The following is an 8,514-nucleotide window of genomic DNA, read 5'->3' as shown; positions in this document are numbered from 1 at the left end:
GTTGTGCTCCATCGGTGTTTTGTTGGCTGGGAAAACCCTTCGTTACTTGTTGTGGCATGTGAACTTCTAATTTTAATGGTGATAAAGGGCTCTCATAATAAGACCGGATGGAGCTTATGGATTCTTAGAGAGGTGTTGACATTGATTCAAGAACTTATTGAGTAGCGGACCTTTTCACAAGTACTGGGTTCTCTTGAAGTATTTTTGAAAAGGGAGGCTAAGAAGGCATTGAAGAACTTGTAGAGACCTCATGGGAACTGGAGGTTGTATTGGAGTAAACTTTTCTTAAGGGGAATGCCATCTTTTTTTAACATCTTTTGGAATCCAAATATTGTGGGATATTTGCAATGGAGGTATATCAATTTGTTTTCCTTTGTCTGCTTTGGCATTAGAGTTGGAAAAGACTATTGATTGGTCGATTGAGGTGTATGTGAGACTGATGAGGCTATAGACATGTGTATCCTCTTCGGCACCCAAATCCATGTGTTACTCTCATAGTAGCCTTGAGCTTTAAGAAGACGAGTCCGAATCCATCAAAAGTGGATTTATTTTTGTTGTGACATGGCCTCCGAGTTTTTTTTTTCTAATAGGTTGGCGATTGAGAACTAGTGGTAGAGAGGCTTTAGGGACCCAAAAAAGGGTGGTGACTTGCTATGCTAATGCCCTAGTGGTAGTTGGTTCGGTATAGAGATAGATGCAGATGTGGAGCTTGAAGATAAAGAACCTTGTGGTGGTGAAGTGGATGTCAATGGGGAGGGAATGACATTGTATCATGTCGATGTTGAGGCTTTGTTATTTACAGCATTCAAATGCTTGTTGCTCATTTAATGCATTTGTTGATGTGGAGGCAATGTTCGTAGAATGTAAAGTGTAGCGTTAGAATTTTTCACCATTTGTGACACTCCTTGTGGCCCAGTCAATTCCGCATTGAGCTACTATCATCCAAATCCATCCAAGAAAGACATGTTCTTTTAAAGTTTCTACAAGCATGACCAAAAAGCTAACAACCAAGTGTCCATTATCACCATAGATGATAGTTCTAAGCAAACCAAGTACTTTGGTATTTTTGGCAGTTATACCCTCTATTCTCATGTTTTACTTTTCAAGTTAAGATTTACTCAAGTGATTCCATGTAGAAAAGGAGAGTAGATTATGACTAGCACCCCTGTCAAGTATAGCATTATAGAACACTTTAGCATAGGGGCTAGGCAACTCAATGGGTGTTCCGAGAGCGAGCATGTGATCCTCCATGTTGTTGATTACCTCTCCAACATAACCTTGTACAGTAGATCTAAGGTTTTCTTCTTGACGTTGTTGAAGTTTGGCTCGTCTTTCCCTTGCCTCCTCTTGGGTTTGGGTCTTCTTTTGAGGAGCCCTTTCCTTGGTGGCTTTCTTGTCATGAGAAGCATGTAAGGATTCTTTGGTAAGAGCTCCATAGTATTATTTAAACTTACTACCATTAAGGAAACTAACACTTTCAACTCCGTCAAGAGTCTAAACATGTATAGTACCTTGTCGAGTAGCTTCACAAACCCTACATGGTCCCTTTCCAGTTAAGCTTCTTCTTTTCATTGCGGACCTCATACATAAGTATAAGATCTCCTACCTCGATTTCCTTGTCCTTGAGATTTTGGTCAAACCACTTATTTCTTCGGTCCTTCTCTATCAGCATGTTTTGCAACGAATTTTTTATTTTCTCTGTAAGTTGTTCTAAAACAAATAACCAGTCAGCCAATTATCATCAAGCTTTTCACTTACAGCTACCCTTAAGCTAGGCATCATAAACTCCCAAGGCATTACTGCCTCAAGTCCATACACCATCTTAAATGGTGTGCAACTAATTGCAACTTTGTAAGATGTACAATAGGCCCATAAAACTGATGTGAGCTTAGATTCCCAGTCAGTGCATCGAGCCTCAATAGTTTTTATTAATATAAAAAATAAGAACCTTGTTGGTTCTCTCTACTTGGCCATTTGCTTGTGGGTAATACGGCATTAGCTTATAGTGAGCGATCATGAATGTGTTAGTGAGATTTTTTATTACATCATCGATGAAATGCTTGCCTTGATCACTCACTAGCTGAAATGGATATCCAAAGTGGGTAATGGTGTCCTTAGTAGTTGCCATGGCATCTGCTTTTCGTAAAGCTCTTGCTTCATTCTATTTGGTTACATAATTTGTGGCAACAATGATAAAGCGTACTTATGTGCCACATGTAGCAGGACTAATACAACCAATGAAATCTAAGCCCCATTTTTCAAAGGATTGGTTGACTCTGACAAGATGCAATGGCATCATGTCATACTTATGTGTCTTTGCGCACCATTGGTACTCGTCGTCACATCCCTTAACAAATAGTGCACAATCTTTAAAGAGTGTGGGCAGCCAATACCCCGATTGAAGTATTTTTCTTTCTGTAATGTTGCCTACAAAGTGTCCACCAGCTACCCCTTGGTGTACTTGTTCGATGATGTATAAGTATTCATCCTCCCTGGGGGGACAACATCTTAATATGTCATCCTTACCACGTCTATAAAGATTCTAGCAGTAAGTTGATAAGGTACACTCTCTTCTAGAAACTTTCTTGCTAAACCCTTCCTCAATTACTTTCCTTTTGGAAAACCATTAGCTAAAAAGTTAACGATCTCTCACTCCATTCTGAAATAACCTCGACCTTGAAAAGTGTAGCATCTGGATACTCGTCATCAACCACGATTGGTGCTTTGCCATTAGGTATGCGGGATAGATGATCCACCATGACATGCTTCTTGACAGGAGGCCTCATAGCCATTGTAAAATCAAGCTCAAGAAGAATCAACAACAACCACTTCGTGATCCTTCCCGAAGAGCATGGTTTTTTTACCAGATGCAAAAAAGCTTGATGATGATCAACATAGAAAACAAATTTATTAGCAAGAAGGTAATGACAAAATTTCTTTACAACATAAACCATTGCTAACCCTTCATGCCCACTGGTGGTGTAATTAATTTCAGCTTCATCTAGTTGCCAACTTGCAAAACTAATAGGATAGTCTAATTTGTGCTCCGCTCGTTGTGCTAGGACATATCCAATTGCGAAATTAGAGGCATCAATGTGTATATGGAAGATGAGATCCCAGTTAGGTGCTCACAAGATTGGAGAACTAGCCAAGGCTTGCTTCAGTGCATTATAAGCTTGTTGACACTCCTCGGTCCATATAAATATAATCAATACCTTATACAAAGAACAAGCTATTTCTGCATAAAAAAGAATAAACCGACGATAGTAGCCGACATGGCCCATGAATATTTGGACTCTCTTGTAGTTTGTTGATGGGAGTAATTTTAAGATGACCTTGATTTTTCTCTCATCAGTGGAAATCCCATTTTTGGATACTATATGCCCAAGAATCACTCTGTGTTTCACCTAAAATTGACATTTGTAAGGGTTTAAGGATATGTGATAAAATCGACACCTTTTAAACACCCTTTTTAGGCATGCTAGGTGGTCTCTCCAAGATGAATGAATGCACAAATCATCCTAGAAATATTCGAGAAACTTTCTTTAAGTTCTTAAAAGTAATATTCATAACTTTGAAATGTGGCTGGTGCATTAGTTAGACCAAATGGCATAACTCTGTAAAAGCATATGCACCATGCTCAATGACAAAGGTTTTTTTGGCTTGGTCCTCAGGCGCAATCGAAATTTGATTATAGCTTAAATATCCATCTAAAAAGCTTAAGCCTCCTTGCTTGCAACACGTTTGAGCACATGTTCTGAATATGGCAAGGACTAGTGATCCCTGCACGTGGCAGCATTCACTTTCTTGAGATTAACACACTCTAAGTATTCCATTCTTCTTGAGTTGCCAAGAAATAAGCAGGTTTTAGATGCAGACTGTCGTTCATCATAATCATTTGTCGAGTCTAAATTAATGAAGGCTTGCAATTGTAAATCACATCCCTTGGCATAGAAGTATCCAAGGTCTAGAGTGCCTTACAAGTATCGAAAGATACGTTAACTACCTTCTTCCAATGTTTGATGCCTAGGTAATGCATGAAATTTCAAAGTTGTGATACACCATACTGGATGTCTAGCCATGAGTTGCATAAATATAGATTAGGCATCCAATAGCTTTAGCATAAGTGGAAATGTTGATCCTCCAGGATCTTTTAAACTAAGCTTTACACCAGGTTCCATTTTTGTAGAGATTGGTTTACAACTTTCCATATTGATTCTTTTGTGTAGGAAATATTTCGACTCCACAGATTGCCTCAAAATTAAAAGTATGCCAAGTTTACCTCCAGATTTTGGACAAGTTACTTTAAAGTAGTGGGAAATTCTCTTGATCTTAGTACTGCCTATCATCCTAAGATTAATGGATAAACTCAAAGGGTTAACCAAGTGATTGAGGATATTCTCGATGCATATTGTGGTTGTGAGCCAAGAATATGGACAAATGATTTATATTGAATGGTTTTTTCCTACAATGCCTCTTATCATCGAAGCATCGATACAAGCACATTTAAGGATTTATACAAGTAAGAATGCCTTACATCCTTGAATTGGTCTGACCCATTGGTCATCAAATGGATTTTATTTGATAAGAATGCCTACAATATAGGTCAAAGTTTCTAGGTAGATACTTGATGAGATGGACCATCAAATGCAATCCATAAGAAAGGATATAAATGCTACTTAGGATAGGAAAAAACAATATGCCCCAAATAGTACTGTAAAAGCAAGATTCAACATCTCAAGATTTGAGGCAAGGTGAGCCTTAAAGGCTATGATAAAATTCTCATTGATGCCAATTAATAGCATGTCATCAACTAGAGGATAACAATGAGAAAATTGTAATGGAATTGAAATTACATGTTACGGGTCCTTTCTTCTATTGCCACTTGCTTTTGGGAGTCGAGCTAGTGGAGAAGCTCCTGAACCTGTTGAGCTAGGGTATTGTTGGTATCTATGATTCCCTATTGTTTTTGCTGCACCTCCTTAGTGAGGTGGCCCATTTATACCATCAACTGCACATTTAGCTTTGTTTGTGACACTTGCATATCGTTTCAATAGTCAATTTGCAGAAACTTACATGTGAAAATTGTGCTCCATCATTTGGGTAGAAAGGATATTGAGGTCACAAACGTAGGCTTCCATTTCATAATCCTCCCACTCCCGTTGCTTCAATACTCTTCCACACAGCCGTACTTTGGATTTAAGCAATGTAGAAGGCCCTTTTCCAACTCATGAACTATACCACCTGCCTCTGGTTGTGGCATCCATGTCTTACAGCTGTAAGCAGAGGGGACTGTAGAGTTCTTCTTTTCTTTGGGATACTTCCCTCTTCTAGCACTTGGCTATAATATCCACCTCCACCTCCACCCCGCACCCCCCCGAGCTAACTAGAATGATCCCCCATGCATGCGTTTTAGAAGATGATGGTTCGAGAGCGACATGGGTATGGACTCTAGGAATTAAATCTTCTAGTTCAAATAGGACCATCGAATCGCAAGGTGGGGCAAAGGGGACTTGCTGGTGTTGTAAGGACCTACTGGATTGTTGGCTTTAGACTTCACCTATTACGGCACCTGGAGTGGCATGCTTGGCCCAATGGCCTTTTCATGCACCTCTAGAATAGTAGGTTCTTGTTGGATTGGAGAAGATGGTGTTGGGGAGCTTGGGGCATCTTCTACTGTGCTCTCATGGCCTTCAACATGAGCGGATGTGGGCGAGGAAGCAAAAAGGGGCTAGCAAGAAGTCTTATTTAATCGCTTTGTTAGGGACTATTTTGGAGAGGCTTACACCAATCTATGCCACCAAATTTTGTGAATTTGCTAGGACTAAGAATCCCTTTGCTAGCTCTCATTATATTACTTCTTGTTGTAGGGGGACCACCTATGTTCTACAAGCTAACTTTCCACCAAAGGAACTCTAGTAGCATGGCTTAGAATTTGTGTCAGGAGGTACGGGTTCACCACCTTGTTACACCATGCTTTGTGAGATAATGGGTGAAATCTTGATGATGGAGCATGCTCAACCAATCATCTTGTTCCCCCATGTGCAGGTGATATACCTTGTGTATATTCATTCTATTATATCAGTCTATAGGCTTCTTTCGCGTGATCATGGAGGCAACCTTGCAATCCTTGTCCAATTTGGGATCCTTTAGGGTAGCAAACTCCGATCCTTTGTTGTTAACCTTTGTTGGGTGGGTAGATGCCCCAGAAAATCTAGCTTTATGGAAAAGGGTAGTGAACTCTGCTCCATTATGTTGACCATAATTGGTGGGTAGATTTCCCTTTAAAAATCCAGCTTTTTGGAAAAGAGAGTGGGACTCAGTTGGACAGGCAGGTGGAGTACATCCCTGAATAAGCTTCTTTGTGATCAAAATGGGTTTGTTGGACTCATCTACATGTGTTACCATGCCCCTATATGGTGCCCTGATGGTAGGAAGTGAGAAACTCGGCACATAGTTTTGTGTTCATCCTATATTGAACAGCTCGCGCGGCCAAGTTCCCAAGCCCTGTCTGCTCCGGCTTTTCCATTACTCCTGTGTTGTTCACCAACTACATGCAGGTGGGTGAATGATACTTGAAGTACACTTTTTTATTATCTATTATCTCGGTGTAGTTAAGAATGGTGCCATGGAACTGATTCATAAGGGGTCCAAAATACCTGCCTTTTTTATTTACCTATCACAAAAAAGGAAGGTATATAAAAAATGTACCTATCTTTTTAAACCAGGATCACCCACTTCCTCGAACAGTGATGTGACAAGATGCATACAGGTAGCTATGGATGCAAGTGTAGGTTCTTCAAAAACACTCGAAGAAGAAGATGATGAAGAGATGAAAATGATGGAAAACAATGCAAATAATGGAAGCAATCGTCTATTTATGGTGGCTAGAGGGATCACGGTAGGCTAGAGGGTTAATGTTACATGTGACAGATGACACCGTCTAATTGGTCTTCGGATGCATGTCATAATTACAACAATGGTTGGTGTGATCAAGTTATCCATAGCCACGATCATAGCGTGATTTATATGTAATCTTGGGTGAAAGTGCTAAAGGGCATGTGGTGATTTCTTCTTTTCTAGTAGGCATATGACACCCCTGAGCTTAGAAAAGATCAAGTTTAGCTCAAGTTTTATGGCGTGATTCTATAGGTGTGAGAATCATGCCCGTGATACGATAATAATCACAGCGATAAGACTGTAAGGGTATGGCCTTGAAAGGGTCTAGACTGGATCATGATGTAATTTTTGGACTGATTTTAGATTTCCAAGATGATTATGGGAAAAAGTCATGTGCCTAATTTTGTAAGATTGTGGTGGTGAATCTAAGTTTGTCAGAGAGGGTGTTAGTACTATTAGAGTGTTAGTCAGTTAGTCCTTTGGGGCTTGTTACGTAGGATCATTGTGATTTGCTAGCTTGATGCTCCATGGCACATAGGCCTAAGAATATGTGGATGAAGCTCCTGATGTAGAAGGGGTTTGTTCGTGTAGCATTTGTAACTCGTCTATGGAACACATCAACTCTTGCTCCATACGTTGAATTAGTCAGTCCATAGAATCTATAGTAGGTCCTTATGTGGACATGTGGTATTGCAAGGCTGCTACAATAGCTTTGCCTTTAGGGTAGGGAATTTTATGATTCACATGTTTCCAGTTTGCTTGGCATCTTTTGTGACATTGAGTTGGGAAGGTTCTTGTGGCTCTTGTTTAGGTTCTTATGGCTTCTTAGTCACATTTTCAGTGGTGGGGGTGCTAACTTCTGTTGCCATTCCCACTTAGTCTCGACCTTATGGTTCGACTTAGTGAGCTTAGGTGTTTGACTTGAGTTTCTTTTGGGCATTCATACCTGCTTTGTTACTTGCCTTAGAAGGGTGCTGTGCACGGTTAGAACCCATTCCTACTTCCTATTTCTCTTCGAGCCATGGTCATGGTGTTTGGGGTGATTGTTGGTTGTTACCAACAACGAGGTTTTTGCATAGATGGCACGGGCTTAGGGCTTCATGGCTTAGGTACCCATACCTTTCTATTCCCTTCATAGTATCCCTATGCTTTTAACAATTGTTTGGTTCCGATGCATTTTCCTTCTTAAACACATGGAGAGGGAGTGTTTCCTCAAACACTCCCTTCCTCTCCTTCACGTTCCTTTTCCTCACTTTCTGCTTCCTCTTTAATAGGGCTTATGTCAGGTTGATAACCCTTATCGACACTTGAAATAATGTCCTACTACGAGGGCTCATTCTCGCTTATGCTAGGTGTACTCCCTATAATACGTCCTTCCTTTAAATTTCTAATTGCTAATGCAGGTCCTATAAGTCTTTCCCCTAGTAGTTCATTCAACTCCTCAAATGCTCATCAAGTCTTTCCCCTAGTAGTTCATTCAACTCCTCAAATGCTCTTCAAGTCTTTCCCCTAGTAGTTCATTCAACTCCTCCAAATGCTCTTAAAATGCCAAAAGTGCCAGGTCAATAAAGTAGAACGCCTAAAGATAGGTAGTTTATTAAGTCGACTAGAGAT

The sequence above is a fragment of the Cibotium barometz genome, chromosome 44 (genome assembly GCF_041138505.1).
Source record: "Cibotium barometz isolate CiBa-2024 chromosome 44, ASM4113850v1, whole genome shotgun sequence".
Taxonomy (NCBI): domain Eukaryota; kingdom Viridiplantae; phylum Streptophyta; class Polypodiopsida; order Cyatheales; family Cibotiaceae; genus Cibotium; species Cibotium barometz.
This window is presented reverse-complemented; position numbering follows the sequence as displayed.